The sequence below is a fragment of the Mandrillus leucophaeus genome, unplaced genomic scaffold (genome assembly GCF_000951045.1).
Source record: "Mandrillus leucophaeus isolate KB7577 unplaced genomic scaffold, Mleu.le_1.0 Scaffold366, whole genome shotgun sequence".
In the NCBI taxonomy this organism is placed as follows: Eukaryota; Metazoa; Chordata; class Mammalia; order Primates; family Cercopithecidae; genus Mandrillus; species Mandrillus leucophaeus.
In genome coordinates, this window is record NW_012103876.1 from 893,152 (window position 1) to 901,234 (window position 8,083).

The 8,083-nt window shown below is 51.0% G+C and overlaps 1 protein-coding gene across 1 annotated transcript in view; it reads right to left on the reverse strand.

Moving 5' to 3' along the window:
* Positions 1-4,944: 4,944 nt before the first annotated feature.
* ZNF346 (zinc finger protein 346) overlaps positions 4,945-8,083 on the reverse strand; it is a 71,206-nt gene continuing 68,067 nt past the window's right edge. Inside the window, exon 9 of the mRNA XM_011989983.1 lies at positions 4,945-6,746. The gene's annotated coding sequence lies outside the window, so the exon portion shown is untranslated. The remainder of the gene's footprint in view (positions 6,747-8,083) is intronic.

The window sequence follows — 8,083 nt, forward strand, 5'->3', positions numbered from 1 at the left end:
GACCATCCTGGCTAACCCGGTGAAACCCCGTCTCTACTAAAAAATACAAAAAACTAGCCGGGCGAGGTGGCGGGCGCCTGTGGTCCCAGCTACTTGGGAGGCTGAGGCAGGAGAATGGCCTGAACCCGAGAGGCGGAGCTTGCAGTGAGCCGAGATCGGCCACTGCACTCCAGCCTGGGCGACAGAACGAGACTCCATCTCAAAAAAACAAAAAGTAGACATGTTAGCAGTATGTGTAAGCCTGGCATGCAGCGCTTGCTTTGTAATACTAGCTGTAATTTAATTATTTAGGACCTGTTATTTCTTCAGCACACTTACCAGAACTGTAACTGAACAGTTAATTATATAAATAGCTGTGGAATGGCCGGGCACAATGACAGGTGCCTGTAGTTCTAGCTACTAGGAGACTGAGGCAGGAGGATCGCTTGAATTCAGGAGTTTGAGGCCAGCCCTGGCAACACAGTTGCTCTATCTCTATTTTTCAATAGAGGAACTGTGCCCGCAGACCTCACCATTAGAGTTCAAGTGTCTGGCCTACAGTAGGTGCTCCCTGATAGCTCCGTGCCCACCTGGCTCATGTTTGCCTCACCTTTAAGCCCTTCTCTCCTAAGCATCTAGACTGTGGCCAAACTAGGAGGCCAGGCAGCCTCTGATCTCTGCCCATCCCTCATCTGAATCTCAAGCCCTCTGCTTCTCGTAAGGCACCTTGACAGGAAAGGAAATGGGCTGGGTGCACCTGTGGTCCCAACCACTCGGGAGGCTGAGGTCAGAGGATTGCCTGAGCCCAGGAAGTTGAGGCAGCAGTGAGCCATGATCACTCCACTGCACTGCAGCCTGGGCGACAGGCTACTGAGCGAGACTCTGTCTGAGGCTCAGGTCCTGGTTGTCCCCTCTAGCTAGTGTAGACCCTGCCTTAAGAAGCAACTTCCTTTCTCATTGTTATGCAGACAAGTCTAGTTCTTTCCACTCTCACTTCCAAAGGGATAGTGGCATATCTTTGCATAACTCTAAGGCCCATTAAAGCGACTTAAAATTGTTTTTTTCTTTTTCTTCTTAAGCGAAAGAATGGTCTCCTCCCAAAGATAAATCAGAAAATAATTGGGGCCAGCCATGGTGGCCCATGCCTATAATCCCAGCACTGTGGAAGGCTGAGTCGAGAGGATCGCTTGAACTCAGGAGTTTGAGGCCAGCCTGGGCAACATAGCGAGATCTCGTCTCCATTAAAATATATGTATTAGACCGGGCACAGTGGCTCACGCTTGTAATCTCAGCACTTTGGGAGGCCGAGGTGGCTGGATCACGAGGTCAGGAGTTCAAGACCAACCTGGCGAGATGGTGAAACCCCGTCTCTACTAAAAATACAAAAAAATTAGCCAGGCATGGTGGTATGTGCCTGTAATCTCAGCTACTAGGGAGGCTGAGGCAGAGAATTGCTTGAACCCAGGAGGTGGAGGTTGCAGTGAGTCAAGATCGTGCCATTGCACTCCAGCCTGGGTGACAGAGCGAGACTCCATCTCAAAAAATAAAAATAAAAATAAAAAATAAATAAAAAAATATATATACACACACACACATATGTATAATGTTTTTTAAAAAATTGGTTATCTTTTAAAAACAGTTTGTCCCGGTTCTCTTCTCTAGAGTCCTGCCTTGCTGGAGCTCCCAGGATAGATGAGGCTCCTTGCTCTGGGAGCTGCCTGTCCAGAGGGGACCTTGCCAGACCTCCCGGACTGCTGGAGGGGTTCAGCTCCCTGCCTCTGGCCCTCTGCTGGCTCCCCTTGTGAATGTGGTTGTGGGCAGGGGGAGCAGGGTGAACCGCCAGCTGGAGCTGGACCCCACATGACTTTCATTCACCTTCTCGGGCATTTCCTGAGTTTACCGGAGCCAAAGGCAAACTAAAAGTTTTCATAGCTCAGGTCACGCAACCTCCTTGTCTCTTGAGATGCGCAAATCCCTCAGACCGGCAACCCTCTGATATCCCTAGGATATGTTCCCCATATCCCTTGTCTGCCTCCTCTCACGCACTCATAATCTTTCACACTGACCCTCGGCAGAGGCTGACACTCCCTCACAAAGTCATTCACTCATTCGCTCATTCATTTGAATGATTATTTATTGAAGGTTCATTATGTGGCATCCACTGTTTTAAATCCTGGGGATAAAGCCCCGAATTGGACCTTTATTTATTTATTTATTTATTTTCTTTTTGAGACAGAGTCTTGCTCTGTTGCCCAGGCTGGAGTGCAGTGGTGAGATCTCAGCTCACTGCAACCTCTGCCTCCTGGGTTTAAGTGATTCTCCTGCCTCAGCCTCCTGAGTAGCTGGGATTACGAACGTGCGCTACTACACCTAATTTTTATATTTTTAGTAGAGACAGGTTTCACCATATTGGCCAGGCTAGTCTCAAACTCCTGATCTCAAGTGATCTGCCCATCTCAGTCTCCCCAAATGCTGGGATTACAGATGTGAGCCACCTCACCTGGCCTGGGCCCTACGTCTACCCTTCAAGGGGTTGCTGATATTGTGGTGGGGACAGACAGATAAGTAATCAGTTACAGCCTGGGAGATAAACTGAGCCAGTCAGGCAGAGCACCTAAGCCTTTCGCACTGTCTCACTCTCTTGCTGACATGCAATCTTTCACCAGTCACATTTGCAGTCTCTTTCTCAAAGACATTCAGATACAACTGGGCGCAGTGGCTCACTCCTGTAATCCCAGCACTTTGGGAGGCCGAGGCGGGCAGCTCACTTGAGGTCAGGAGTTCGAGACCAGCCTGGCCAATATGGTAAAACCCCATCTCTACTAAAAATACAAAAATTGGCCAGGCCTGGTGGCCCATGCCTGTAATTCCAGCTCCTGGGGAGGCTGAGGCAGGAGAATCGCTTGAACCCGGGAGGCGGAGGTTGCAGTGAGCTGAGATCGCGCCACTGCACTCTAGCCTGGGAAACAGAGCAAGACTCCATCTCAAAAACAAAAACCAAAAACCAAAAACAACCATTCAGACACACACACACACACACACACACACACACACACACACACACACGCCTGCTTAGCAGAGGCAAGAGCCTGTCATCCTAAGATCCTGCTGTTAACTTGCCTCTGCCTCAGTTTCTCCACCCAGAAAACAGTCATGCTCCATCTTCTTCTTCTGTTGCCCAGGCTGGAGTGCAGTGGCGTGATCTCGGCTCACTGCAACCTCTGCCTCCCAGGCTCAAGCAATTCTTCTGCGTCTCCTGCCTCAGCCTCCCTAGTAGCCAGGACTACAGGCACCTGCCACCACACCCTGCTAATTTTTGTATTTTTGGTTGACATGTGGTTTCATCATGTTGGCCAGGCTGGTCTCAATCTCCTGACCTCAGGTGATCCACCCGTCTCGGCCTCCCAAAGTGCTGGGATTACAGGCGTGAGCAACGGCTCCCGGCTACTCCAGCTTCTTTCTTCCTGGGAGTGTTGGGGGAAATGAACGCGTTCCTGTTCCTGAGTTCCTGACTCTTGAGCTCCCGTTACGTGCCAGGCACCATGCTGGGTGTTGTACAGGCATTATATCCTTTAATTCTTCCACCAAGCCAAATGGCATAGGAATCCTTAGCTCTGACTTGTAGGTGAAGAAACAAGCTCAGGGAGATGGAATTACTTTTTTGAGGTCATCTAGCAAGTGAACTGCGGAGCTTGAACCCCTGTCTTTGGGGGCAAAGATGGAGCGCTCGAGATAACTCTCCAGAATGGGATCATTGATGCTACCTCATCAAATGCTTTCTGCTTCCATCCTTAACTGTGGCCCAGGAAGGTGCAGATTCACCTGAAGGTGAGTGTGTGGTGGAGGGAGGTGTGGGGGCTGGGACTGGGCACTGCACTCCTTGACCTTTTAGCCAGCAGTCCTGAGAAGACATGCGGCCCCAGGCAGGGGTTTGCAGACTCTGTGCTTCTAGAATGCTGGGCTGGGCCAGGAGGGTCTCCTGAGGCCAGGTCCTACCCCCCACCTGCCTGGGGGCAGAGTCGCCGGGGGGTAGAGGGCAGACGTTGCCTGGTGCCAATGATGTTGCTCTTGGATGGCAGCCGGGCCCAGGGAACACTAGGGCTCTTGTGCAGAAGGGCTGCCACTAAAGCCGGCCCGGCCCCTGCCCAGGCCCCACTCCAGCCTGGGCCTGGCCCCAACTCTAGGCCCAGTCTTGTTCTTTTTTTTTTTCCCCCCAAGATGGAGTCTTGCTCTGTCGCTCAGGATGGAGTGCAGTGGCGCAGTCTCGGCTCACTGCAACTTCCACCTGCCAGGTTCAAGCAATTCTCTCTCAGCCTCCCAAGTAGCTGGGATTACAGGCACGCATCACAATGCCTGGTTGATTTTTGTATTTTTTATAAAGACAAAAATCACCACCTTCGCCAGACTGGGTTCGAACTCCTGACCTCAGGTGATCTGCCCACTTTGGCTCCCCAAAGTGCTGGGATTACAGGCATGAGCCACTGCGCCCCACCCAGTCTTGTTCTTTCTTCATTTTTTTTACATTATTATTATTATTTTTGTGTGTGATGAAGTTTTGCTCCTGTTGCCCCGGCTGGAGTGCAGTGGCGCAATCTCAACTCACTACAACCTCTGCCTCCTGGGTTCAAATGATTCTCCTGCCTCAGCCTCCCAAGTAGCTGGGATTATGGGCACGCACCACCACACCTCGATAATTTTTGTATTTTTAGTTGAGACAGGGTTTCATCATGTTGCCCAGGCTGGTCTCAAACTCCTGACCTCAGGTGATCCACCCACCTCGGTCTCCCAAAGTGCTGGGATTACAGCCGTGAGCCATCCCACCTGGCCTCTTTCTTCATTTATTCTCCTTCCTTCCTCCCTCCCTCCTCCTCTTCTTCCTCCCCCTCCCCCTCCTCTTCTTTCCTCCTCCTTACCTCTTCCTCTTTTTCCTCCTCATCTTCTTTGTCCTCTTCTTTTTTTTTTTGAAACAGGTTTTATTTTGAGAACATTTTAAAATACAGAAAAAGTACACAGGGTCATACCATACCCAACTGCTCAGAATTGACAATTGTTCATTACCATTTTTTTTTTAAGTTGAAACAGGGTCTCACTATGTTGCCCAGGCTGGTCTTGAATTCCTGGGCTCATGCAATCTGCCTGTCTTGACCTCCAAAAGTGCTGTGATTACAGGGGTGAGCCACCACACCTGGCCTATTTTACCATTCTTTTCCAACCCTTTTCTACCTTGGCTTCTCCACAGGCTCCAGGGAGGTCTGGCTTGGCTGGTCAAAACGGAGGTGACATTGACAACAGCGAATGATTAAAGGTTGGGTGTCAGAGTCGAATAGATCTGGCTTTTTTTTGGAGACAGAGTCTTACTCTGTCACTCAGGCTGGAATGCAGTGGCACGATCTAGGCTCACTGCAATCACCACCTCCTGGGTTCAAGCAATTCTCCTGCCTCAGCCACCTGAGTAGCTGGGATTACAGGCGCGTGCCACCACGCCCAGCTAATTTTTGTATTTTTAGTAGAGATGTGGTTTTGCCATGTTGGCCAGGCTTGAACTCCTGGCCACAAGAGATCCCCCGGTCTCAGTCTCCCAAAGGGCTGGGATTGCAGGAGTGAGCCACCTTGCCCAGTGACAGATCTGGGTTTGAGTCCTGAAAACTCTTTGTGGTCACGGACAAATCGCTTAACCTCAAGCCTCAGTTTCATTTTCTGTGAAATGGGAATAATACATCTTCCGTGAGGACTCAGTGTGATGATGTATGTCCAGCACAATGCCAATGCCTGGCACATACCCTTGCTCACTAAAGAGTAGCCAATATGAATATTTGCAGCTATGGGCCTGGGACCCACCCAAAAGCATGGGCAACACCCTCCTGTGACCGAGAGGGAGGGACTGAGAATGACCCCTCCTCAGCCCTCATTTCTCCTCATTTCCCACCCATCCTCAATTCTGGGCACATCTGTCTCCAGCTGATACTCTGAGGACAGCAGGGCTGTGAGTTGCAGGTTGCCCAGGGCATTTTTGTGGAGGCAGAGTTTACAGCTGACGACAGCCTGGGAGAGCTCTGGGGAGGCTTCCAAACCAAGGTGGAGGGAGGGGAACGGGGGAGGTGCGATCTGCGTGAGGTTAGTCCTGGCTAACCTCACTCAGTTCTAACTACCCTGGGCTAGTCCTGGGGCTTCTGAGTCTCAGTAGCACCCCCGGTCCCCTTATTCACTGGTCCCAGATACTACAGACCTGTGGCCTGGCTTGCTAGGACAGGGGCTTTCAGGGTTTGCCAGACTCAGCTCTCTCTAGACTTGGGCCTACAAGCCTCACACCCACTGGGTGTTGGCATGCACATTTGTTTGGAGGAGGGCCGACAGCTGGGAAGTGGCAGAGGCTGGGCTGGAAGAGTGAGAGGGTTGGTGGTCTCCAGGGAAGCAGGAAATAAACTCGTACCCTTCTCTACTTTGCCTGGTGCCCTCCTGGACCATGTAGGGTTTTGTTGGGGTGTGAATAACAGAAAACCTAAGTGACCAGGGCTTAAATGAAACAGTGTATCCATCTCTCACTTAGCCCCCACGCCTAGAGGTGGGTGTAGGTTGGTCTGAAGTCAGGGCTGAGGACACATCTGTTCTCCAGGTTTTTCTCTCATGGTCGCAAGATGGTGGCCTCAGCTGCTGCCATCACATTTGTGCGGAGGCAGGAGGAAGGAAGAAGTTCCAGAGAGTTGAGTTTCCACACAGCAACTCCCAATTTCCTTTCCTTGGCCAGACTGTGACACGGCCACCCCTAGCTGCAAAGGAAGCCAGGAAGTATATTCATTTTGCTGAACACCTTGCTTCCCCTAACCCCTAACAAAACCAGGGGCTATCAAAAAGAAGTGGTGACTGATTGCCAAAATGACTTTTTTTTTTTTTTTTGAGTCTCATTCTGTCGCCCAGGCTGGAGTGCAGTGGCACGATCTTGGCTCACTGCAACCTCCGCCTCCCAGGTTCAAACATCTGCTGCCTCACCCTCCTGAGTAGCTGACATTACAGGTGTGCACCACCATGGCTGGGTAATTTTTTGTATTTTTAGTAGAGACAAGAGTTTCACCATGTTGGCCAGACTGGTCTCAAACTCCTGACCTCAGGTGATCCACCTGCCTCAGCCTCCCAAAGTGCTGGGATTACAGGCGTGAGCCACTGTGCCTGGCCCCAAAATGACTTCTTTAAACTACGGATCTAACCAAGTCACTCCTCAGCTTTTATTTTTTTAAAAAATCATTTATTTATTTATTTATTTGAGACAGAGCCTCACACTGTCGCCCAGGCTGGAGTGTAGTGGCGCAATCTAGGCTCACTGCAACCTGTTTCCCGGGTTCAAACGATTCTCCTGCCTCAGCTTTCCAAGTATCTGGGATTACAGGCGTGCACCACCACACCTGGTTAATTTTTCTATTTTCAGTAGAGATGGGTTTCACCATGTTGGCCAGGCTAGTCTCCAACTCCTGGTCTCAAGTGATCCGCCTGCCTTGGCCTCCCCGAGTGCTAGACCTTGGGATTGCAGGCATGAGCCACTATGCCTGGCCAGCTTATTTTTATTAGAGACGGGGTCTTGTTACATTGCCAGATGGGATTTCAACTGCTAGGCTCACAGGATCCTCCTGCTTTAGCCTCCCCCTTAGCTGGGACTCCAGGTATGTGCCACTGTGCTGCTACTCCTTAGCTTTAACTATTCTCCCCACACCACTCACTGGCACCCCCAGCTCCGCAGCCTGACATTCAGGGCCCTCTAGGACTGACCTCTGCTGCTCTCCTCTGTCCCAGCTCCAGTCTCCCCCAAGACACCTGCTCTGTTTTGCAGCTGCAGTGAGCTCCAGGTAGAGCTCCAGGTAGAACGTGCCTGACTGGCTCACACCGTGGCGTTGTTGCTCACACTGCCTTTGTTGCTGAGTGTTCTTCCTCTGTCCTGCCTATCTATCCTCCCTGCTTTCCAGCCATTGTACCAGATACCTGCCATTCAGCTTTCTGAACTCCTCTCAGCCATTCCCTTTTCTTTTCTTTTCTTTTTTTGAGATGGAGTCTCGCTCTGTTGCCCAGGCTGGAGTGCAGTGGCGCAATCTCAGCTCACTGCAACCTCCACCTCCTG